We start from the raw sequence: 25,839 nt of genomic DNA, 5'->3' as shown, positions 1-25,839 counted from the left end.
CATAGGAAAATGGAGCGGGCTGCAAACAATGGCGTAGACAGTGAAACAGGTAGTAAACAGGGAAGCATTTTCGATCGATCGCTCGGCAACAGCTCGCCTCAGGAATCCGAAATGACAGGACACAATTTTGAAAATACTGTAGATTCAGGTTTTGTGTCCTCACCGTTTTTTCAAATGAGTCAAGACACATTTTCCGCTTGTCAAAATGTGAATGTTGCCGGTGCAAGTTCACTGCCGAAAAGCACTGAGGAACATGTTTCAGACACCAGTGCATTGTTATTACAATTAATGCAACAAATGGGACAAAAGCTTGAAAAGTTAGACACAATGGAACAACACCAGAGACAAACACAGCAACAGTTAGACACAATGGAACAACACCAGAGACAAACACAGCAACAGTTAGACACAGTGGAACAAAATCTCAAAAAGTTAGACACAATGGAACAAAATCTTCAAAAGTTAGACACCACACTTGAACAAACACGTGAACATTTAACTACTGAGTTACATAACACTGAATCGAAATGTCAAAAAGTCTGTAATGACGTAAAAACACAAATTTGTGACCATTTTCAACCTATTTTTTCGCGGCATGAAAATGCATTACAGAATCACGAAGCAGCCATAAAAGAACTGCAAACTATTGTTCATCAAAATCATGAGACCCTGCAAGCTAAAATTGACTCAGTTGCATCTACCGATTCGGTTATGCAACTTGCAAAAACTCAAGAAAACTTAAAGGACACAGTAGATACTCTGAAAATTGGTTCAGAAAGACACATGGAGGAAATTAGTTCATTATCAGAGAAAGTAGTTGAACTTTCGGATCAGCTAAATAATTTATCTACGAAGGTAGATGATAATCTGAATGACACAAAACCGGTAGTCTTTAATGACACAGAAGAGAGCGAACAAATTAGGAAACTGAAACAAAATCTGAATCAAATTAATACGCAACACCAAAGAGAAATCCGGGAAGTACAAGATCAGCTGACACAGGTAATACAAGAATTACGTATTTCAGAGGACACTCGCGCTCCAACACGGGAAGAGGGACTTAGAAATACGGAAAAGCCGCAAAATAATAACACAGGGCATTTCGGAAGTTATGAAAGAAATTGGCAATGTGCACCGAATTTTGAGATGGAACGGCCGACACGACCTAACAATGACCGATATGCGACTCGCCGACATGATGATTTTGACTATAAGCTGTTCATTACTACACGTAAATTCAAAACATTTAAGAATTCTGGCAACGACATTCATCCACAAACATGGCTCCATCAATTCTCTCATTGTTTTCCTCCCAACTGGTCGTTAGAACACAGATTAGAATTTATGTGTGGCTACTTAGAGAATGAACCAGCTGTAAGAATGCGATCGGTCATTCACGATTGCCACAGTGAAGGAGAATTTTACCATGCCTTCCTCTCAGCATATTGGTCTCAAGCCACACAAGATCGAGTAAAACATGGCATCATAATGATGAAACATTTCGAACAATCTGAATTCTCCAGTCTTGTGAAATATTTTGAAGATATGTTGCATAAGAATCAGTATCTTTCAAACCCATACAGCCCCTCAGAACTCATCCGCATTTGCTTAATCAAACTGCCTGAACATTTACGACATATTATTTTGGCAGGACGTTGCAAAGACGACATTGAAGCATTTCAGGGACTCTTACAAGAATTAGAAATTGACACTGACAATCGCGGAACGCGAAAACAGGAACACAACAATTACAGGTCACATCCGTCGCAATTCCGCGATGAAAGAAGTAATAACTGGACACGACAAGGCTATTCTCACAACACAAATCGTGACCAAAACAGACACCACCCGTATGCCAACCGTTGGCAGAACTAGTTACAGAGAAAGATCGCATTTCCGTAGTAACGAATATGACAGAGATTACCATAGAAACAAACAATATGGGAACCAAAACAATTATTATCAAGGGAGATAGAATAACTTCAGACGCAACAGTTCGGCGCACAGTTACGATTCAGGTAGAAATTCTCCACCATGTGACGGATAAGGAAGAAACTACGGAACCTACCGACATGACGACAGACGATATATTCGTAACGACAGACCTGAATTGCATCAGAACTGGCGGGATTTAAACAGGGCAGGGCCTTCTCGGCAAGGTGAATTTGTAGAAGTTAGGTCTCCTAATCCCAATAACGACGCGCGCCAACAAAGGGACAGACAATGACTCGCACCGCAGGCAGCCACCTGCGCCGGCTGGCTCAGCGAAAAATGACATAGACGCTGTAACTCTTCAGGCTTTCCCGGCGATCTAATGACATCTTGGGTTGTCGGGTGTTCTGCCGGATATCAGCGTCGTACTTGCACGATATTTCGGTCACGTAGCTCGTAACCTTCATCAGGTGCGACCTGAGACTGCTCCTCAAGTGGACCTGGTCCAGTATTTATGCCTATGGCCTTCCCCCTCCACCAACGGCTGCAGGCGCTTCCTCTGTGGTTCGCGCCCATTCCCTGCGACCTGCTGGAGCGTTGCTGCTCCGTTTTCCGTCCTCTGCGGTTCTAGGTGTTCCCTCTGCGGTCCGCGCCCACCAACCCCGCTCCTGGGGGTTTCATTTACGGTCTGGGGTACCAAGCGTTCCCCCTGCGGTCCGCGCCCTCTCACCACGACCTGTTGGAGCGTTGCCGCTCCGTTTTTCGTCCACTGCGGCTGTGGATGTTCCCTCTGCGGTCCGCGCCCACCAGTCAAACTTCTGGGTGTTCCATCTTCGGTCTGGTGCTCCTGGCAGTCCGTCAGGGGCTCGATCTCCATGTCTCTGGTTCTTCTGTTTGTGCAGTGTTGCAGCTGGCCCCGTTGCTCCTTTAACAATTCCAGAGCCGGATCCCAGGCTCTGCTTAGCTGGTACCCTGTGTCACGGTTCATAAGATCGTCAGCCATTTTAATTTCTATCGATTCTCTTATAACACTGTCCCAAAATCTGGGTGTTTGTGCTAGAATCCTGGTATCCTCATACTTCATGGCATGATTTAGTTCTAGACAGTGTTCAGCAATGGCTGACTTAGTCACCTGTCTTAATCTAGTGTGCCTCTGATGTTCTTTGCACCTGATCTCCACAGTTCTTGTCGTCTGGCCAATGTAGGACCTGCCACATTGACAAGGTATATTGTAAATCCCTGGTTTTCGTAACCCCAGATCGTCTTTGACACTCCCCAGCAGTCCCCCAATCTTGTTGGATGGACAGAAAACACACTTGATATTGTGTTTACGGAGGATCCTACTGATTCTGGCAGAAATAGAGCCAGCATAGGGCAGATATGCCACCTTCTTTGTTTCATCTTGGTCTTCTTCAGGAACCTGTGGTATGGTGGCTGGTTGGAGTGCCCTCTCAATTTGTCTGTCCGTGTATCCATTCTTGGAGAAAACTGTTTTGAGACGTTCTATCTCTATAGGTAGATTCTCTTGGTCTGACAGGGCATGTGCTCTGTGGACCAAAGTCTTCAGAACCACATTCTTCTGTGCAGGGTGGTGACAGCTGCTGGCCTGCAGATATAAATCAGTGTGTGTTGGTTTTCGGTACACACTGTGGCCAATTGATCCATCTGCTTTCCTCTGGACTAGTACATCCAGAAATGGCAGCTGGCCATTCTTCTCCAGTTCCATGGTGAACTTGATATTACGGTGGCATGAGTTAAGATGTTCAAGAAACTCATTGAGCCTGTCCATCCCATGTGGCCAGATCACGAAGGTGTCATCCACATACCTAAAGAAGCATGTGGGTTTAAATGTGGCTGTCTCCAATGCCCTCTCTTCAAAACTCTCCATAAACATGTTGGCAACCACAGGGGACAGTGGGCTGCCCATAGCTACACCTTCAGTTTGCTCGTAATATTGGTTTCTGTACAGGAAATACGTGGATGTCAGTGTATGACTGAACAGGTCCAACAGAGCACCGTCAAATTTCTCTGCAATCAGTTCTAGTGAGTCCTTCAGTGGGACCCTGGTGAACAGCGATACCACATCAAAACTGACCATGATGTCCGAATCTGTGATGTGCAGTTGCTTGAGGCGTTGCAGGAAATCTTCTGAGTTGCGGATGTGGTGAATACAATTGCCCACATATGGAGACAGGAGACCTTTCAAGTACTTGGCTGTTGTGTACATAGGTGCCCCAATATTACTGACAATTGGACGTAGGGGCACGCCGTCCTTGTGTATTTTAGACAGACCATACAGTCTAGGTGGCACTGGCGCTTTTTCCCGTAGTTGTCTGATGATCTTATCAGGCATCCCTGTTTCCTTCAACAGAGCACTAGTCTTCTTGGCCACCTTGTCCGTGGGGTCACAGTCCATAATTCTGTATGCAGGGTCCTCCAGAAGTTGGCGTACTTTCTCATCATAATCCACCCGCTGCAAGATTACAGTGGAGTTCCCTTTGTCTGCTGGCAGTACAAGCTCCTGATGGACTGCCAGGAGCACCAGACCGAAGATGGAACACCCAGAAGTGGGACTGGTGGGCGCGGACCGCAGAGGGAACATCCAGAGCCGCAGTGGACGAAAAACGGAGCGGCAACGCTCCAACAGGTCGTGGTGAGCGGGCGCGGACCGCAGGGGGAACGCTTGGTACCCCAGACCGTAGATGAAACCCCCAGGAGCGGGGTTGGTGGGCGCGGACCGCAGAGGGAACACCTAGAACCGCAGCGGACGGAAAACGGAGCAGCAACGCTCCAGCAGGTCGCAGGGAATGGGCGCGGACCACAGAGGAAGCGCCTGCAGCCATTGGTGGAGGGGGAAGGCCATAGACATAAATACTGGACCAGGTCCACTCGAGGAGCAGTCTCAGGTCGCACCTGATGAAGGTTACGAGCTACGTGACCGAAATATCATGCAAGTACGACGCTGATATCCGTGATACTATGAGAGCTTTGAATGATATATTTGGTATGGGATCACGATTTTTAAAGTATGTTTGAGGCAGATAACACTTTTGACATGAGCAGAGAATTTTTTTTAGATTTTGAAATTATTGGAGGAAGCTACGACGATTTTGAGAGTTGACTGCGGTGTTATGATGTTATTATTACGATGACTATGTGTATTATGCTGTTGCGGTATGTTTATGATCAATAAGCTGATGCTATATGAGTTATTTGATTATGCCACGTATCTGTTATGATGAAATATTGAAGAAGTGTCGACGAATAAGGTAAGGAATAATGAGTAGTGTTTAGGGACTCTGATTTGTGGAAAAGTATGTTGGAAACCAAGAATCGTACTTTAAGAGTTATGAAATGTGTGTAAATGCGTGAATGTGTTACAATGCCGACGAAAATTCTTTGGACTCTGTTATATCAATAGGATTATGTTTCTACACACTTGTAACGCAAATTCTTGACCTGTGAAATATTTTTATATGAGACTGTCACTGTAGCGGAAACTGCTGTCGTAAATATTTCCGTAAGAAAGTTAAGTGACCACCTGCATGTAATGCGTCGTGGGCACCCAGATGGGCGACAGTCGCCTGGAAAGTAGTCATTAGTGAGTGCCTTTCAGAGGCACAGGTGAAAAAAAAAGAGGCCATTATCCTCGCTATTGACATTCCTTTGTAGAAAGCATCGCAAAAAACGACACGGTCGAACTTGAAAACATATGATTATACTGTGGAGCTCTTAATTTATGATATTTCCTAAAATGCCTAATGAAACGATGAGAAACATTTCATGGATATTGTCTTGCTAATTGAGAGAAATGCCATATGGCTTGCTTTATGTATTTATTTACTCATTTTGTATAATATCTAGTTTCTAGCTGCAGCATTGGTTAAAATAAAATTTTATAGATGTACTAATATAAATATTTTCTGTCTACAGATCGAGTAAATAATAATTTTTTCAAAAAATGAGGGAGCACAAAAAGACATTTACCTTCACAGAAACTGCATTCATAATTTTCTTTTCAAGTACTTGGTAATTTATTTTGTAGAATAAGTTGTGGTGCACCACTTTAATGACATAGATATTAAGATGTGAATAGACATTTCCCTTATTCTGCATTGTTGCCTTTAGTGTAATATTTTTTCTTCTTGAACTTTGCCATGCTTAGGTATTAGTTATAGCATTTGCTGCTGCTGTTTGCCAGGCATAGTGTTACTGAATTTGACTTTGTGTTACTTGGCTAAGTTAGTTTACTACCGATTTATTTTTCTTGTTTGCTGCTCATTGCCTTGTATTAGTTGTAATGTTGTTGCTTACTTTGCCAATTTGAATTTTTTTGTCATTGCTGTTCGTGTTAATTGTTTTGTGCTGCTGCATTGCCTCGTCCCTTAGTTTAGCATCTGAGCTCAGTAGAGTTAAGTTAGCTTAAGAGAGGGTAGCCTATAAGAGAATGAGTTGCGATGAATTTGAAGAAATGCACTGAGAGGTTATACGAGAAAAATACAGAAAGCATGTTTGGGTAGGATTTTTTTGGCTGGGGCAAATATCGAAATAAGACGAAAGATCTATGGAATGAAGTTTTGGGTTGGACTGCAGTACCAAATGTTACACTGAAAACGAACCCTGTCCTTTCCTTTTGTGTTGTCCCACTATGTGTTTGTGTACCATTGTGTATTTGTTTTCTTCCTGTCTCTGTGTAGTTTCATAGAATTTCTTCTTCTTCTAATACTAAGCTACATTCACTATGATGAGGAATACTGTTATCCTCAAATATAATTGGCATTAATAATATGTTATTTACCTTGTAAATATGCTTAGACATTATTTATTCTGTTTTGTTTTAATGCTCATGTGTAAAGGTGATGTTCCAAAAGTTATTCTGATCTTTTATGTATTTACTTATGCCATAATTCCTGTAACACTGATGTATATGTTAGTTCGATTCTTTTGTAAAGCCTGTACCACAAATGTTATCTGTATCGTTATGTTCTTTAATGATGTATTTTGTACCTTTGTAATTGTATTCTTATGTTATAATATTGTAATTGACACCAGTTCATCAAATTAAGTAACTTGTAAGTTACATTTCACTGCACACGTTTCTGTTGGTCATAATACACTCCTGGAAATGGAAAAAAGAACACATTGACACCGGTGTGTCAGACCCACCATACTTGCTCCGGACACTGCGAGAGGGCTGTACAAGCAATGATCACATGCACGGCACAGCGGACACACCAGGAACCGCGGTGTTGGCCGTCGAATGGCGCTAGCTGCGCAGCATTTGTGCACCGCCACCGTCAGTGTCAGCCAGTTTGCCGTGGCATACGGAGCTCCATCGCAGTCTTTAACACTGGTAGCATGCCGCGACAGTGTGGACGTGAACCGTATGTGCAGTTGACGGACTTTGAGCGAGGGCGTATAGTGGGCATGCGAGAGGCCGGGTGGACGTACCGCCGAATTGCTCAACACGTGGGGCGTGAGGTCTCCACAGTACATCGATGTTGTCGCCAGTGGTCGGCGGAAGGTGCACGTGCCCGTCGACCTGGGACCGGACCGCAGCGACGCACGGATGCACGCCAAGACCGTAGGATCCTACGCAGTGCCGTAGGGGACCGCACTGCCACTTCCCAGCAAATTAGGGACACTGTTGCTCCTGGGGTATCGGCGAGGACCATTCGCAACCGTCTCCATGAAGCTGGGCTACGGTCCCGCACACCGTTAGGCCGTCTTCCGCTCACGCCCCAACATCGTGCAGCCCGCCTCCAGTGGTGTCGCGACAGGCGTGAATGGAGGGACGAATGGAGACGTGTCGTCTTCAGCGATGAGAGTTGCTTCTGCCTTGGTGCCAATGATGGTCGTATGCCTGTTTGGCGCCGTGCAGGTGAGCGCCACAATCAGGACTGCATACGACCGAGGCACACAGGGCCAACACCCGGCATCATGGTGTGGGGAGCGATCTCCTACACTGGCCGTACACCACTGGTGATCGTCGAGGGGACACTGAATAGTGCACGGTACATCCAAACCGTCATCGAACCCATCGTTCTACCATTCCTAGACCGGCAAGGGAACTTGCTGTTCCAACAGGACAATGCACGTCCGCATGTATCCCGTGCCACCCAACGTGCTCTAGAAGGTGTAAGTCAACTACCCTGGCCAGCAAGATCTCCGGATCTGTCCCCCATTGAGCATGTTTGGGACTGGATGAAGCGTCGTCTCAAGCAGTCTGCACGTCCAGCACGAACGCTGGTCCAACTGAGGCGCCAGGTGGAAATGGCATGGCAAGCCGTTCCACAGGACTACATCCAGCATCTCTACGATCGTCTCCATGGGAGAATAGCAGCCTGCATTGCTGCGAAAGGTGGATATACACTGTACTAGTGCCGACATTGTGCATGCTCTGTTGCCTGTGTCTATGTGCCTGTGGTTCTGTCAGTGTGATCATGTGATGTATCTGACCCCAGGAATGTGTCAATAAAGTTTCCCCTTCCTGGGACAATGAATTCACGGTGTTCTTATTTCAATTTCCAGGAGTGTATATGGACAATATGTGAGAAGTAGGGACTGATAGTGTTTGCACGTGTGTTAATAATTCAGCAAGGGACTGGATAACAGCATTGCTGGTTCTAAGGATAATTCCAAAAACTTTGTGAGTGCACAAGTGGTGGTTATGGACTTGCTATATTATCCGCAAGACTCTTCAATGGTGATTGTGCACCTGCACAGTCACAACAGATGGCTGCTGGCCATTTCTACAAGGACTGCAGTGGGTCTGCACCTCTGGTGACCCACCAATACCGTAATCTCTACAAGGACTACAGTGGGTCTGCATCTTTGATGACCCACTAGTACCATTATTTCTACAAGGACTACAGTGGGTCTACACCTTTGCTGACTCACCAGTACCATTATTTCTACAAGGACTGCAGTGGGTCTGCACCTCTGGTGGCCCACCAATACCATACTCTCTACCAGGACTACAGTGGGTCTACTCTGTGATGACCTACCTACCAATATTCTTCAAAACGTCGAATGACTCTGCTGTGGGCTTGCTCTGTTGTGGCCCATTATCTGTCAGCATGTCAAGAGTCAGCACTGTCTTTCTGTTGGAAGGACAACACTACTTCTTCAAGACTGCATGGAAATCCACTCCATCCATGTGCATTTTCTTTTACTGCTCAGACTTTGAGAAAAACACTGCAATGTTACTGTGATGAATGATCAGGACTGTCTTTATGGACTGTGAGAAAATTTTAGCTTTTGACCAACATTGTATCAATAAGTGTGTGCCTTTGATTTCTTTGTTATTGTAATTATGAAAAATTTTATCAAATCATTATTGGCCACTGCCCAAAACAACTTGTAAAATTTTTTGTGGGGAGCATGGGGGCTATGTAAGTAGGCTGTTTAGGTTTTTTTATTGGTAACGCCACCTCTGTATGAAAATCACTGGCTGGGCTGTGTGGAGTCTGTGGCTGCTTTGCATTGTTGTAATACTCGCCATTGTAGTGTTGGGCAGCTGGGCTGTTAACAGTGCATAGCGTCGCGCAGTTGGAGGTGAGCCGCCAGCAGTGGTGGATGTGGGGAGAGAGATGGCGGAGTTTTGAAATTTGTCATGAACTGCTATATATACATATATATGATGATATTAAGGTAAATACATTGTTTGTTCTCTATTAATATCTTTCATTTGCTAACTATCCCTATCAGTAGTTAGTGCCTTCCATAGTTTGAATCTTTTATTTAGCTGGCAGTAGTGGCGCTAGCTGTATTGCAGTAGTTCGAGTAACCAAGATTTTTGTGAGGTAAGCGATTTTTGAAACGCATAGGTTAATGTTAGTCAGGGTCATTCTTTTGTAGGGATTTTTGAAAGTCAGATTGCGTTGCGCTAAAAATATTGTGTGTCAGTTAAAGCACAGTCATTTGTATAATTGTTCAAAGGGGACGTTTCATATCTGTATCTTGTGGAAAGTTGACGTGTTGCTAGGGCGTCGCTCAGAACGTATTGTTACATTTAATGAAAACTGCTTTTTCAGTGATAAAACCGAGTAAAGTATGTGTAGTACGTGTAACAGTTGCCAAACATTTATGTATACAAATTTTCTGAAAGTGAAGAATAGAAATATCTTGCTTTTGGAAAAGGAGGTGAACTTCATTGTCGTCGCCGGCTATCATTCGACAGAACTGTAAATGTACAAACTTCACTAAAATACAGGAAAAGAAATGCATTCTCTATAGTTTTCATTCAATACGTAACAACCTCTTGTAATTTCTCAATTGCAGTAATTGGTTTATGTTCTTGTATAATAGTATGGTGCTGAACTCCACTGACCAATTTTGATGGAGCAGGCCGTGTAGTTTGAAGGAAGTTTGTGTGCTAAGCAATCTCCTTTTCTCACGAAAAGCAGATTGCTGTTTGATCTTATTTACTTACAACAGTGGTCTCGTAGGTATGAAACGCTACGAAAACTTGGGCTCAAAGCTATCCTCAATACGACCAAGTAACTAACAGAGTCGTCTTTTAAACCTTAAAGAACAATAACTTCCTCCAAATTATAATACGTCACCAACTGGTGCAGAAGCTGATCATTCAAGGTGGCAACAACCAAAATTCAGGTACCAGTTACGACTTAAAGTAAAAATCTCAGTCAAAAATCAATCTCTCTCCCTCTCCAAACACATTTATAAATATTAATATTATTAAGATAAAAGTCATTTTATAAAATTTCTGAGAATGTACGTCTGGAGTACAGTATTGTACGGTAGTGAAACAGGGACTGTGGGAAAACCGGAACAGAAGATAATCGAAGCATTTGAGATGTGGTGCTACAGACGAATGTTGAAAATTAGGTGGATTGATAAGGTTAGGAATGAGGAGGTTCTGTGGAAAACACTGATAAGGAGAAGTGACAGGATGATAGGACATCTGTTAAGACATCTAGCAAATAATTGAGGACGTAGGTTGCAAGTGATACTCTGAGATGAAGAGGTTAGCACAGGAGACGAATTCCTGGCAGGCTACGTCAAACCAGTCAGAAGACCAATGACAAAAAAAAAAATCATTCATTACGTAAACTAGCAGAGCCTCATTCTTTACGCAGGTACAGGTGTTAGGTGTATTAGGTATATTGGTCTGTTCCCACAAATTTAGCCCAGTATGGATCCCTCTAGTACTGTGAAACTGATTCCTTACTTCTTAACCTGTGTTAGATTTTTCTTACAGCCTTTAGTCACTGTTTCCCAAGTACTCTTTCCTCGCCTGTCTGATGAGAGCACCTCATTTTTTAACTTGTATTTTCACTTTATCGTCAACATCGTTCTGCAGCACTAAATACCAACCATTTCTATTACTTTCCTTTCCGTTAGTCCCAAAGTCTATGCATCACTTCCGTATGATGCTGTGCTCCAGACGTACATGATCACAAAATGGCTCTGAGCACTATGCGACTTAACTCCTGAGGTCATAAGTCGCCTAGAACTTAGAACTAATTAAACCTAACTAACCTAAGGACATCACACACATCCATGCCCGAGGCAGGATTCGAACCTGCAACGGTAGCGATCTCTCGGCTCCAGACTGTAGCGCCTAGAACCGCACGGCCACTCCGGCCGGCACATTATCAGAGATATATAACTTAGAATAATGTCTGTGTTTCGCACTAGTAGAATTGTGTTGGCGAGGAAGTTCTCTTAGGTGGCACTGGTGATGTCTGCTTCTTAGGTCGTCTTTCTTTTCTCCCTAACGCGTTACACTCATTTACATACTAACATGTCCTGTGCTGTCCGAGGCGCAACGAGAATACAGCACAGGTAAACAATACAGAACACATTTATTAACAAGTGTATAAACAAAAGCTCCTTCTTGGAGGAAGTTATTTAGAAGAACTGTTTGTAGCAGATCTTGGTAACCACTGAATTTACACAAGTTCGCAGCGAGAAACGGCGCCAATAGTGGACGAATCAGATGTCTGGGATCATCTGAAACAACGCTGAAGTGGAACGGCTACAAGCTAAAATAATGGTGACGGCCATCACAGTCCCCCGCAGTAGTGCCTATTTCCAGCGACACGTCGTAAAAACACTGGCGTTGGAATATAATATTTCATGCTAAGACAAGGCCGCCAAAATTATTACGTCTCTCCCTGTGCGGGAATCACACCAATTTTGCGAGTAAGCCAGGTATACGCAGGGTGACATATGGAAATATGAGCCGGTCCTGGAGGTGTACTCGGATAGCCGATGCAGTTCAGGCGACCGCTGGCGCAAAGCGGAATATCCGAAGGTTGATACCTTTCACCCGTGACTCGAAGGAAAAGATTGGCTTGGGGCAGCTCTGCATCGGTCTAAATACTGTCGCAACGCCAGGATACAGCTGGATCAATTTGCGACCACGTGATCCGTGAAAGCAAACAGGTCCGAGGGGCCACTGGAGGAGATCATGCTACACCCTGTAACGCTCTCTGGCAGCAAGCATCCAAAGTGAAAGTTACAAGAACATTTCGATGTATAATGCTCACTGTAAAAAATAATTTAAATGTATTTTTATAATTGAATTTCAAAAGGACACTTAATTTTGTGAGGAAAAAGATAATTATGAATTTTCCTATTATAAATGATTATTCAAAGTATGTGAAATACTATCTGTGGCGGAAGATGTGAAAACCGCCACAGAAGAAACGATATGTAATTAAAAATGACAAAGACTGTACAAGAATTAGTTAAGATATAAATAGGCAATATATTGTAATAGAATCGCTTGTCTTCTGCACGGACTGAATGGGAGAGGAACCCGTGAGGTTACAATAGGCTCTTAGGTAGTCTTCAATTGTCATAAGTCGATGATCGACGCCATTTGCAGCAGGAATTGTAAAAGGTGTGTAAAGATTTTAATTGTATCTGTTAAAATATATTTATCTAGTAAAATCTGTTTGTCACAATTACTGCAAAGTTCGCACAGGATATTACCGATTTTATTTAAGAAATTTCAGCATTTTATTGGATATCGCTGGCGGTGCGGAGCTGCGCCGCGAACGAGCAGTCTGCAGCAGCGGCAGATTTAAATATACGATCGCAATAACGACCACATCCTAAAAAGGGTACAGGTAGAGATGAACGAAAATAATAAAGTGTTTCTTTTCACAGCATTCCAGACACAGAATAAAAGGAGATAGTAGATTTTATCTTGTGCATTCACAGGTGCAGCTTTTGTAAATTTTCATTCAAAAAAGTGATAAATTCTGAACATATCGTAAAGTGTATTTAAAAGTGGATAATTTTCGTGAGAGCTTAGCAATATAAAAAAAAGAAAACATGTTCTTATAGTAAAGATAGTCTTATGCTTCAAAGCTAGTCGGGGTATATCCAGTTAAACAAAAATCCACTGCAACGTGAAAATGTTTGCTAAGTTCGATGGACAGTAATATTCTCATTCTTGCCAAACAACTTTAGTACTTGAATAAATGTAAAACTTGAACAATTATTTCTGAATATTGATTTTTATTAATCCGCAACAGAATATTTCTTACGTAAAGTAATTTATTTATTTAATCGTATGGCTAGGGCCCCCCTTCGGGCAGACCGTTCGCCGGGTGCCGGTCTTTCGATTTGACGCCACTTCGGCGACCTGCAGTCGATGGAGAATGAAAGGATGATGATGAGGACAGCACAACACCCAGCCGGGAATAGAACCCGGGCCCAGAGAAATGACAATCCGTCACGCTTACCATTCACCTACTGGGGGCGGACACGTAAAGTAATAATCACAGATGAAAAATTAATTGCAACCTTTCATTTCTCATGTCCATCCATGTATATGTTAAGTTCAATCTCAGCGGTTTCCCAATCAAATTAAACGCAAAAAGCAAAGAAAGTTTGAAACCAGACGGCCAACTCCAGAACAATTAAAACATACAGAATCGCATTAAAACCCTTTTGGTCTGGTGTGAGCGGTCTCCGATCAGTCGTCCGCTGGCGTAGTCCCTGTGGTTTAGGCAACTCGCACGGCACTGATGTGAGAAGGTTCGCTAGTAGTCAGGGCGAATGGTCTGCAAACTGCACACACAGTCCATATTGTGTGTTCAGAGGGCCATTCCACTGAACATATATTTCTTCCAACTTTCGTGTGTAAAAAGATCGCTATCGAATTTTATCATTTATATCTTTTCAACAAAAAATTTATTTCCAAGTATGAACTTCATGAACAACAAACCCAAACTGCTTAATGGGTTCGTTTTTTACAGCAGATACACCTGTTCGTTGGTAGACACTGAATGAAACAGGGCCGACTCTTTGCCAGCAACGGGTACCTCACTTGTAGCCTCCCCACAAAATAAAAAAATAAATAAATAATATGAATAAGATTCTAATTTAGTGTAACCTCAAAACAAAATTCTTTCACAGTGTAACCTCTCCAGAAAATTCGTTCCCATTTATAACCTCCCTACAGAAATTCATTCACATTCAACCTCCACACAAAATTCTTTCTGATTTAATCTAAGCTCAAAATTGATTCGCATTTAGCGTAACCTCACAACAGAAAAATTCCTAAACCTCTCAACAGTAAAGATTATAATTACGTCGTTCACATTCAGTGTAACGTCCCAATAAAAAATAAATTCAGTAACCTGGTAATAAAACAATGTAACTAACCTCTCAATTAAATTGTCGCTCACTTACGACTTTTCAATAATTCACTGTGAATTTAACCTGGTAAATTTTGGACGACAGCAGTGCTGCGTCATGGCCCTGAAAGATCATTCTGAATAAAAAAAGGAAAAATTCTTACCTCAATGAAGTCGCCGGATATATCTGCTCTTATAATAAATTTTTCCGGCACAGCTCTGTGCAATGCTGGCCGACCTATCTGTCATTTATGAAAGAAAGCAACTGATTTTTCTATTGCAATAATCCGGATGATCATGGATGGGAGAAATTAGTAAATTCTTTAAACTGAAATGAATGGTTGTTAAAAGTTACTTTTTATGAGGAAGATTATTACTAAGAGAGTTTTAAAACATTTACATGCGACTTGAGACAACATTACTACATATGCGCGAGGCTGCTTTTTACCTTGTACAATAATACTCAGGCTTCGGCATCGCTGCACCGCGACCGGGCCAGCCAACACGATACACCAGACCAGACCAGAGCAGACTCCAGACTAGCAACAACTTACTGCTACAGCTACACAGTTCCTACTGCAGTCAACACTGCTCTCTGGTCAGAGACCTTGCATATCGCAGGCAGCGCATGCGCAATACATCGAAATTACATCTGCTCGGACCTCTTACATAACCCTCCACTGGGGGGGGCAAAAATTTGGCAGCGATGGTGAGTCAATTGGACTTGCCATGAGCAACAAATTTTTCTAAAATGTACTTAATTAAATAAGTTTACAGTCACAGAGTATATACATATATATAAAGTGCAGAACATGAAATGAAATAGAGGGCACATGCACTGAGTACAGAACATATCAAGCAATGACAAAATGTATACGCAATGAGTACAAAACACATTAACAAATGACATAAAGTGCACACGCACTGTATATATTTTTTACCATTTTACAAGAACTAGGATACGCAATGAGTACAAAACATATTAATAAATGACATAAAGTATATATATATATATATATATATATATATATATATATATATATATATATATATATATATATATATATATATTACCATTTTATAAGAACTAGGAAAGGAAAGCGAAGGATTGCATCATGGTTGTAGCACAGTAGGTTGCACGTAGCTGCACTGAATCTTCATATCTTTCTACAGAAACACAGCACCAAGTGAGACAATCTGAAGTGCTCTTCCCAGTAGTATTAATGAGTGTAGCCAAGACACTGAAATGTCGTATTAATATTCAATGTTATCATTTTGGTAGTACATTAGTTACACCAAACAGTGGGACCATAATAACATCTCCATCGTTCAAGGTGGTGGACAGGATGATGTGTCAACACCACACTCTTTCACCATCGTAGAATTAGTGCAAAAACCAAATATGGTGCTCCATGATCATAAGGATGGACAGGACAAATGGATATTGCAGTAATTTCTGGTAATTAGGTCAGAAGGTGAAGGACATTAAGTCTTATGCTAGTCATCATAGAGAATTACACTAGTCTATCAACCGATTTGAGTAATTGTTGGCACTCATTGCCTAGTTACTAAACATTTCTGTACTATGTATGGAGTATTACAGAACATTATTCATAGGTCATCTGATTACACTAAATATTGGCACTCATTGGCCAGTTACAAACCATTTTTATGCATTATTCAGAAGTGATCATTCAAAGCAAGAGTTAATTAATGGCATACCATTTACATAATTCATCTAGTTATAGTAATCATTGGCACTCATTGGCCAGTTACAAACCATTTTTATGAATTATTCAGAAGTGATCATTCAAAGCAAGAGTTAATTAATGGCATAGCATTAACATAATTCAGCTAGTTATAGTAATTATTGGCACTCATTGGCCAGTTACAAACCATTTTTATGCATTATTCAGAAGTGATCATTCAAAGCAAGAGTTAATTAATGGCATAGCATTAATATAATTCATCTAGTTATTGTAATCATTGGCACTCATTGGCCAGTTACTAAACATTTTTATGCATTGTTCAGAAGTCATCATTCAAAACAGGAGTTAATGAGTGTAGCATCAAGGTACTGGTATTCATATATAATATCATGTAAGTGACATAAGACAAATTTAAAATATAAGAAACAGTGGCATTCATTGGCCAGTTATAAAGTATTTATACAGTTTTATAAAACATTATTCAGTATTATTCAGAAGTCATCATTCAAAATGAGAGTTAATTATTGGCATAGCATTTATAGAGTATAACAAAAATATTATTCACAGAAATTATTGGCACAGCATTTATGCATTATTACAAAACATCATTCAGTCTTACTCAGAGCTCATCATTCAAGTGACATAACACATCTTTAAAATGTAACACACTATAACTATTACTCAAGGTCTATGGCTAGAAAACATCATTCAGTATTACTCAGAACTTATCATTCAAGTGACATAAGGCATATTTAAAATGTAACACACTGTAACTATTACTCAAGGTCTGTGTTCCAATAATACATAGATATAATGGATTCAACACATCTGACAAATCTGCATTATATTTAGTACTATAAATATCTCTTAAAATAGTAGCATTATTTGGGACTGGTAACACATTTTTTTGGTGCCAGCAATGCATTGCGTTGGGATCGATAATTAATTGCTGGGGCATGAAAATATTTGCTTTTGACTTATTGCTGTAAATAAGGATTAGTAACGTCATTCGTCATGAGTCAGCTGTAGCAAGGTTATGAAACAAGTAGAGTATATGTGATCACATTCATGAATGACACACACAAATGGGTAAAAAAAATGCAAGTACTAGGACAGGTTTAATAACTAACTGCTTATAGCACATTAATTTCATGAATAGCTTCTCCTGGAAAAAATACAAAATGGATTATTGAGCTGAAAGAAAAAACGCATATTATGCTGAAAAGTAGTGAACTTCGAATTAACAGGTAATGAAACGTGTACTCAGTATGTATGTACTCTAGCTGTCCTTTCCAAAACATTCAGTCATTCTAACATGCGATATAAGACATACTGTCAAAACGAACTGCAACAAATACTTAAATAACTACATAGCATTTCTTAACTAACAGTAAATATATAAACTTCATCATTATTCTCATCTGCAAAGAAAAACTTCATTATTCATATTACCATAACTTCATCACCATCATCAGCTGCAAAGAAAAACCTCATTATTCATATTAGCATATTCTTCGTAAACTATTCATCGTCATTCATTATCATCTGCAAAAAAACACTTCATTATTCATTATCCATATTATCATTTACTTCATACAACTATTCATAGTATAGAGTTTCTTATTTCTAGCATATTTCATCACTAAAACTAAGATGTGTGGTTCTGTCTAACAGCCTGCATCAATCACCTCGTATTCTGAAAGAAAAAATTAGTTAAGACTGCTATCATACGATGTGTATAGTATATTCTTGTTAATGCTTGTTACTTCTGATCCATTTACTCTTCATCACAAGGTATTCCATTTTCTTTCGTTCATTCCGAAGGTCAAAATCCCATTTCATAGTAATCCACTGTGGTTTGTTTAATTTATTTCTTTTACACGTTAATGCTTTCTGAAAATGATGAATAAGGATTAATATCTTACATTTAAATCATATACCCATTAAATAAAAACTTGTTTCTAGTGATATAATTAAGCATACAGCATAGCATGACAGAAAACGTATTATGTCAGAAACATAGAGAGTGTTCAGGTGCAAAAATGTACACACAGTCTCATAATGTAGTAGCAAAAAAAATGTAAAATAGTCACGATGTTGAGATATCACAAGGCAAAATGTCAAAGTCAACTGGTGTTTGTTATATCTTAAAGATTTCGTAGTGCATACAAACAAAACAGGAAAACAATCATACATACACGAAAAATGGAAAATGGGCACGGTCTGATATATAACGACAAGAAATGACTTTCTTTGTGTTCAGCTTGTATGTTGTGTAGTTGATAGAGGCGAGAGTTGAAGACTTTAATGGAGAAAGAATTAGATAAAATTAATATGTCACTAGATAGAATTGCATAATTGGTCATAAAATATGTAAGTTTATCTGGAAAAATTTGCATGGTCTGATGTGTAACGACAAGAAAAGCGACCTGCTAACCTTACCTTGCCGGGCACTTGCCAAGAAAAAATATGATAATCATCAGTAAGTAGTCACATAAATATAATTGCATCATTGGTCATATAAAAATCAGAAAATGGCATTACAGTGTGATAAATCATAAAGTATGTTCATTCAATAAAGGGTTTAATATTGGAGACATGGTGATTGCCTTTACTTTTTCTGGTTCTCAGAGTTTCGACGTGTACTACATTGGGGTGAGGAATGCTGCGAATTCTGTATGGACCTGCATATAGAAGCTCAAATTTACTGCATCTACTCTTTCCTCTGTTGGATAAATAATGTGTGCGTACTAATATCTTCTGTCCAACGTGAAAGTCACGGCGTGTACAAACCTGTTTTTGCTGTCTTCTCCGTCGCTCTGCGGCACGTTTGATGTTGTTGAGTGCAATGTCAATTATTTCATGGTGGCGTAGTCGACGAGATGTAGGAAAGGATACTAATTCTTTAATTTTGTTAGGTGGTTCAACATTTGTCAGTATAACAGTCGGAGATAGCATAGTAGATTCATTTGGTATCGAGTTAATTACATCCTGGAATGACAGTATGTGTGTGTCCCAATCAATATGTTTTTTATAGCAGTATATTCTACATAATTTACCAATTTCTTTCATTAGTCGTTCACAAGGGTTCGAAGAAGCGTGATATTTGGATATATAAATCGGAGAAATGTTTCTTGTTCGTAACATACGTGTCCATATAGCTGATCGGTTGACATAATCTAGGGGTGTCTAAAGCAGAGTAATGAATAAATTTACGAAAAAAGTTAATTAAACCCAAAAAACTGCGTAGTTGTTTCTTCGTCGTAGGAACAGTAATGTCACGTAAAGCTTGAAGTTTTTCCGGGTGAGGCGCAATGCCTTCTGCTGAAATTACATGTCCAAGAAATTTTATAGAAGTTTTGCCAAAGTGCGACTTACTAAGATTAACTGTGAGTCCTTGTGCACGAAAAGTTCGTAACAGTTGTTCAAGAATCAAACTGTGTTCAGACCAGTTAGCTTCTGCAATAAGAATGTCGTCTACATATGTTGTGATTCTGTCTTTCATGCAAAAGTGTGTATCGGATGCCGTCAAAACTAATAACATTTTCGTGAACAAGATTCCGTGTGTCAAAAGTATTGCTTACGTTGCTGGAAGATGCAACCTGTACTGTACCTAGTTAAATTCTTTCTGACGTGCTGTTATTTGCAGGAGGATACTGTGGCATTTCGACTATTTGTACTGTTCTGTTACTTCGTCCTGACGTATTAGGTTCGGGATGATACCTTCTGCCTGGTTCATCCATGATAATCTGTTGTTGTGGTTGATTATTCTGCTGGTAAGACCGACTGTTATTAATCGTACGCTGAAAATTGTGCTCATTACATTTACGTCTGTCATAACAATCATTGCTATACGGCGCGTTGCGATAGGAATTGAAATGTTGTGTGTTCTGTACGTAGTTATTTCCTTGTTGCTGTGCATTACTATTTGGTGGAGCCGACGCTATACGTGTAGGCGGCGAAACATTAAAGCTTGGTTGACCTTGCACATTACATTGTTGGTTAGGTATGCTAAACGGCTGGTTTTGTTGCTGTTGTGGGGAAAAATCTCTATTGTTGCCAAAATGCGTCTGCGATAGCTGAAAATTTTGTACATACTGATGATTAAAATTTTGTTTGTTATTAAAATTATGCTGGTAGTTCTTGAGTGTCTAATGAAAATTGTCACTTTCGGTAAAACTTGTCATATCAGGTTTTCTTTACACATCTTTAATCCTAGATAGATCGATAGTTGAAGAGCTGTTTTGATAGATATAAAGGATAGTAGAAGAGAAGGCAGCAGTGCAGAAAACTAAAGATGAAATAGCACTACTACGGCTCAGGGCCCTGGGCACGCTACGGCACATATTCATCGAAGTGTAATGAATTCCCTGAGGTCAATTACGCACTGCAAATAAATTTTAGTTTCTGCGTTACTGGAAATGCCGGTGAAAATTCAAAAGCAAGTTGTTGTATCCAATCCAATTCTAGTTTCTGCATTACAGGCAATGCCGATGAAAATTCAAAAGTAAATTGTCGTATCCAGTCCAAAGGGTGTATTTGTGTTCCGTCATTATTAAATACATTAAATTTTCTCACGGATAGAAAGTGTTTGTAATAAAAATTATCGTCTGTGTATGTCTGAACTGGTTCAGGATTGTATGATACTCTGTTTGTCTGTGACTGTTCGGAATCTAAGTCACGTACTCTCTGTAAATTACCTAAATTATACTCGCTGTGTGAGTCTGACAAATGTTCGGAAAGTGGCGTATGCTGTGATGTGTTAAAGGCTGAAATATTTTTCACCTCCATCACTTCGTGCTGTAAAGATGACAATTTTCTACGAAAAGTATTATCAGACGAACCTATCTCACTGATCGTCTGCTGTAAATTTTGGAATTCGGGTGTTTGACTAAACGAAACTGGTGACGTATCGTCTGATTTGGTGTCATTATTACTTTCGATAACGTCAGTACGACTGGCCAATTCATCATATTTTTCAGTCAGTGCTTTTACCTGATCGTCGTTTTTATTATCACAAGCATTAATTTGTTTTTGTATTTTACGTGTGGTTTTGTTCAATTTTCTAACGTCTGCTTTTATGGCATCGGGATCCTGTATTAGTTCCAACTTTTCAAGTCTGTTGGTAATTGTCTGAAAGTTTAATGAGTGTGTGTCTGTTTTTGCTATAAGATCGGAGATTTCATCATGCAATTCGGTCTTCAACTGTTTGATAGTATTAATTTCGTCTGATACTGTAGCAATATTGTTGTCTACGTATGTTTTTGCTTTTGTAAACAATTTACGCTTATCTTCCTGTCTTTGTACAGTAATTGTTTCCATGACTTGTTGCTTTACTTTATTCTGTTCCTGTATAAATTTACTGTAACGCTTTTCACTGTTTTGTAGGTGTTGATTAAAACGTTCGTCAATTTGGCTGTTCTGTTGGTCAAATTTCGCGTCTACTTTTGCATCCAGTGTGCGTGAAAGTTCTGCTGACATTAATTTAAACTCGTTGCGTAACTGTGTTGTGTTTTCAGAACATTGTTTAGCAACTGCACTAATTTCATCTCTAAGTAATTTACTTGTGGCTGCATGTGTATTACTTAATATTTGAGCCACAGATCTAATTTCTTCACTATTGCTCCTAGCACAAGCCTTAATTTCCTCACGTAATTGTTCTTTAGTATCATGACATTGCGCGGCAACGGCTGTAATCTGTTCACTAAGTTGTTTGTACTGTTCATTTAGGTTGTCGTGTTTTTCATTCAACTGTTTGAAATTTTCAATAAGGTTGTCTTGTTTTTCATTAAGTTGTTTGTTCGATTGATTAATTTGTAGCAATAATGCCATAACTTGATCCATTCCAATATTACCTACTCTATTCTCTGTGCTGTGTGATGATGTATCTGCATTTGTCACGTTTTGTGTAACCATTTGGTCATTCTGTAATTCTTGAAAAGGTTTGCCAATTATCTGTTCACTACGTAAATTTTGCAAATTAGGCGTGTCAAACTGGACAGCGTTCATTGTAACGGAACGTGCCGCGTCATCAATTGTTACATTTACTCTGGACATAATTGCATTTGTTTGCTCATCATTAGGATCAAAATCAATATTAGTGATCGGTACGCACTGATTGTCTGTAAATGGAGGATTCTCATTATTACACTGAGTGTCGGAAGTATTATCGGTCAAATTATTCGAGTCGACTATTTCACTCATTGCACATCGCGATCTACTGTTAACAGTTTTTCGCGGCATTTTTCACAAATCAAAATTAAGCACAAAATGAAACAAAGACGAAGTAAAAATGGAACAAACACAATTACAACAAAGAACAATAAATTGCCGACGATCTGTGAAAGAAAGAGTGACAAATTAGTAAATGCGTTGCGCCGGATGCAAACTACATTTAAGTAAATAAGAGCAGATATATGACTACTTCTCAGAGATTCACAAAGAAATAAGATCCTGGCCGGTTGTCGCCAAGTGTAACCTCCCCACAAAATAAAATAAATAAATAAATAATATGAATAAGATTCTAATTTAGTGTAACCTCAAAACAAAATTCTTTCACAGTGTAACCTCTCCACAAAATTCGTTCCCATTTATAACCTCCCTACAGAAATTCATTCACATTCAACCTCCACACAAAATTCTTTCTGATTTAATCTAAGCTCAAAATTCATTCGCATTTAGCGTAACCTCACAACAGAAAAATTCCTAAACCTCTCAACAGAAAAAATTATAATTATGTCGTTCACATTCAGTGTAACGTCCCAATAAAAAAATAAATTCAGTAACCTGGTAATAAAACAATGTAACTAACCTCTCAATTAAATTGTCGCTCACTTATGACTTTTCAATAATTCACTGTGAATTTAACCTGGTAAATTTTGGACGACAGCAGTGCTGCGTCATGGCCCTGAAAGATCATTCTGAATAAAAAAAGGAAAAATTCTTACCTCAATGAAGTCGCCGGATATATCTGCTCTTATAATAAATTTTTCCGGCACAGCTCTGTGCAATGCTGGCCGACCTATCTGTCATTTATGAAAGAAAGCAACTGATTTTTCTATTGCAATAATCGGGATGATCATGGATGGGAGAAATTAGTAAATACTTTAAACTGAAATGAATGGTTGTTAAAAGTTACTTTTTATGAGGAAGATTATTATTACGAGAGTTTTAAAACATTTACATGCGACTTGAGACAACATTACTACATATGCGCGAGGCTGCTTTTTACCTTGTACAATAATACTCAGGCTTCGGCATCGCTGCACCGCTACCGGGCCAGCCAACACGATACACCAGACCAGACCAGAGCAGACTCCAGACTAGCAACAACTTACTGCTACAGCTACACAGTTCCTACTGCAGTCAACACTGCTCTCTGGTCAGAGACCTTGCATATCGCAGGCAGCGCATGAGCAATACATCGAAATTACATCTGCTCGGACCTCTTACACACTGTTTTAAGCACCGAGAAGCCACCGACAATCCGACAAATCAGCAGTGTGTGGCGGTGACTCTTTTAGTGAGGTCGAAAGAAGAACCCGCGCGGAGTGGCCGCACGGTGTAGTGCGCCATGTCACGGATTGGGAGGCCCCTTCCACCGAAGGCTCGAGTGCTCCCTCTGGCAGGGGTGTGTGTGTTGTTCCTAGCATAAGTTACTTTCAGTAGTGTACAAGTCTAGAGACCTATGACCTTAGCAGTTTGGTCCCTTAGGAATTCACACACATTTGAACATTTTCCAAAGAAGGTACGTTGTCACGGAGGATGTCTTAACTACACTGCCTGGCAAATGAGACATATGGATCTGAGAGGGTATAATATGTTATTTCAGTGATTACAAAGAGTCTGGAATTACGAGCCCACTTATCAGTATGACTTTCCGCTCCCTCTGGTCTGATAAAGGTGTAAAAGGTGTCAGAAGGATTTGTATACTCTTTATAACTGCGTCTTGGTACCCTAGGTACCGGCACTGGTACAGAGTTGACATCCAAGCTGGTTCCACGCCTGTTCTGTAAGGGACAGGTCGGAGGGTATTGCTGACGACAGCAGAACCAGAACTTCACACAGACATATCATAGAGATATGTGTCTCGTTTGGATAAGTACTTGTTGAAAAATGGTACAGTGATATTTTCGCATGAGGGGTGACATGAGGGGTAAGACATGACCCTAAATCTCTGTGATGTACCGTTGTGCCACCACAGTTCCTTCAGTCACTACCAGCCGTAACCTCAAATCATACCTGATGGCTCCCCACAACATGACGGCAGGACAAACGCTGCTACGCGTTGCAACATGGGAAGAGCGGGATCTCTCCCCATGATGCCGCCATAGTCGCTGACACTGACTGATTCCAGACCAGAACATGACGTCACTCATCAGCAGTCTATGGTTCCAGATCGCGGTACTATTCGAAACGCGCCCGCATATGTTGTGGTGTCAACGGCAGCTTATGCGTGGGAAGTTAATTATCTAGTCCAGCTGCTGATACTCTCCGACCAATGGGGCAGGATCACACAGAATATTGCAGGAGGGTGTATTCCCGTGCAATCTACCATAGGGCTAGTTTCACACCGAATGCTTCACAAATCTGGATACTGTACCTTTTCATCAGCTGGAGACACAGAGACGTACAATGTGGTCCCTTTCAAACTATGGCAGGTGCTGATAACGCTGTCTCACACGTTTACGCGACATCTCCGTGTCTTTCAAAGTGATCACTCGTAATCTGACGCTAATCATGCCCCTTAGATGATCTCCCCGGCCTGGTAACAGAGCTGAACGTGAACTTCACTACTCTGGTGACCGTTCTACCTGCCATAGAGAGTTGCAACTTTATTTACCTACCAGCCGGTGTTGTTTACACGTCCAAGTTACATTCACATCCGAGCATTTCCTCTGGGTGCTTCACTTTTTTGTCTAGCAGTGTACGTAAATTGGGGACTTTTGAGGCTTTGATGTCCCTAGCAGCAGAAAATTTAAGGAAAAGGCCTTAGGGCTAATACAGATGGGCACAGTGTTTCCGCCACCTTTCTGTGTACAAAACAGTTACGCGAACCATGAACACAGTTCCAATGTAATGAGGCCTTATCAGGTTGGACTGACCGAAGACATCGTCTGTGCATTAATATTGTACTGTGGGTTGTTTCGAAAGGTGGACATATATATATAGATAGACTTGACATTTATTTGCGGATTGTTTCAGAATGAGTGGAAATTTCATGTTACCAGAGCGAAGTAGTCGCATTTGACATCTGTGGAACAGTCGGCTTATGGCAGTGACAACAGCATCTCTGAACTTGTGTATCGTTTGGTCAGTTGTAGAGCGGAGAGTAGTCGAGTGTTGGACATGGACTAAGCTGGCACAACTTTTAGCATAGTGAATATTGCAGGAGGATTTTGCTGAGAAAAATTGTTGGGAATTATTAATCTGATGGAAGGTGTTACAGACGCTGCATTTATGGAACAGAGAGAACAGATTTGCATTATGGATATATTTTAAGGTAATAATTTTTGCTGGCGCGTGCTGATAATGTTAACGATTCTTGCAACAGAACAGCCCACCACCACACCTCAGTT

The sequence above is a fragment of the Schistocerca nitens genome, chromosome 9, assembly GCF_023898315.1.
Source record: "Schistocerca nitens isolate TAMUIC-IGC-003100 chromosome 9, iqSchNite1.1, whole genome shotgun sequence".
Lineage (NCBI taxonomy): Eukaryota > Metazoa > Arthropoda > Insecta > Orthoptera > Acrididae > Schistocerca > Schistocerca nitens.
The sequence above is the reverse complement of the archived record's forward strand: the minus strand, read 5'-3'. Positions refer to the sequence as shown.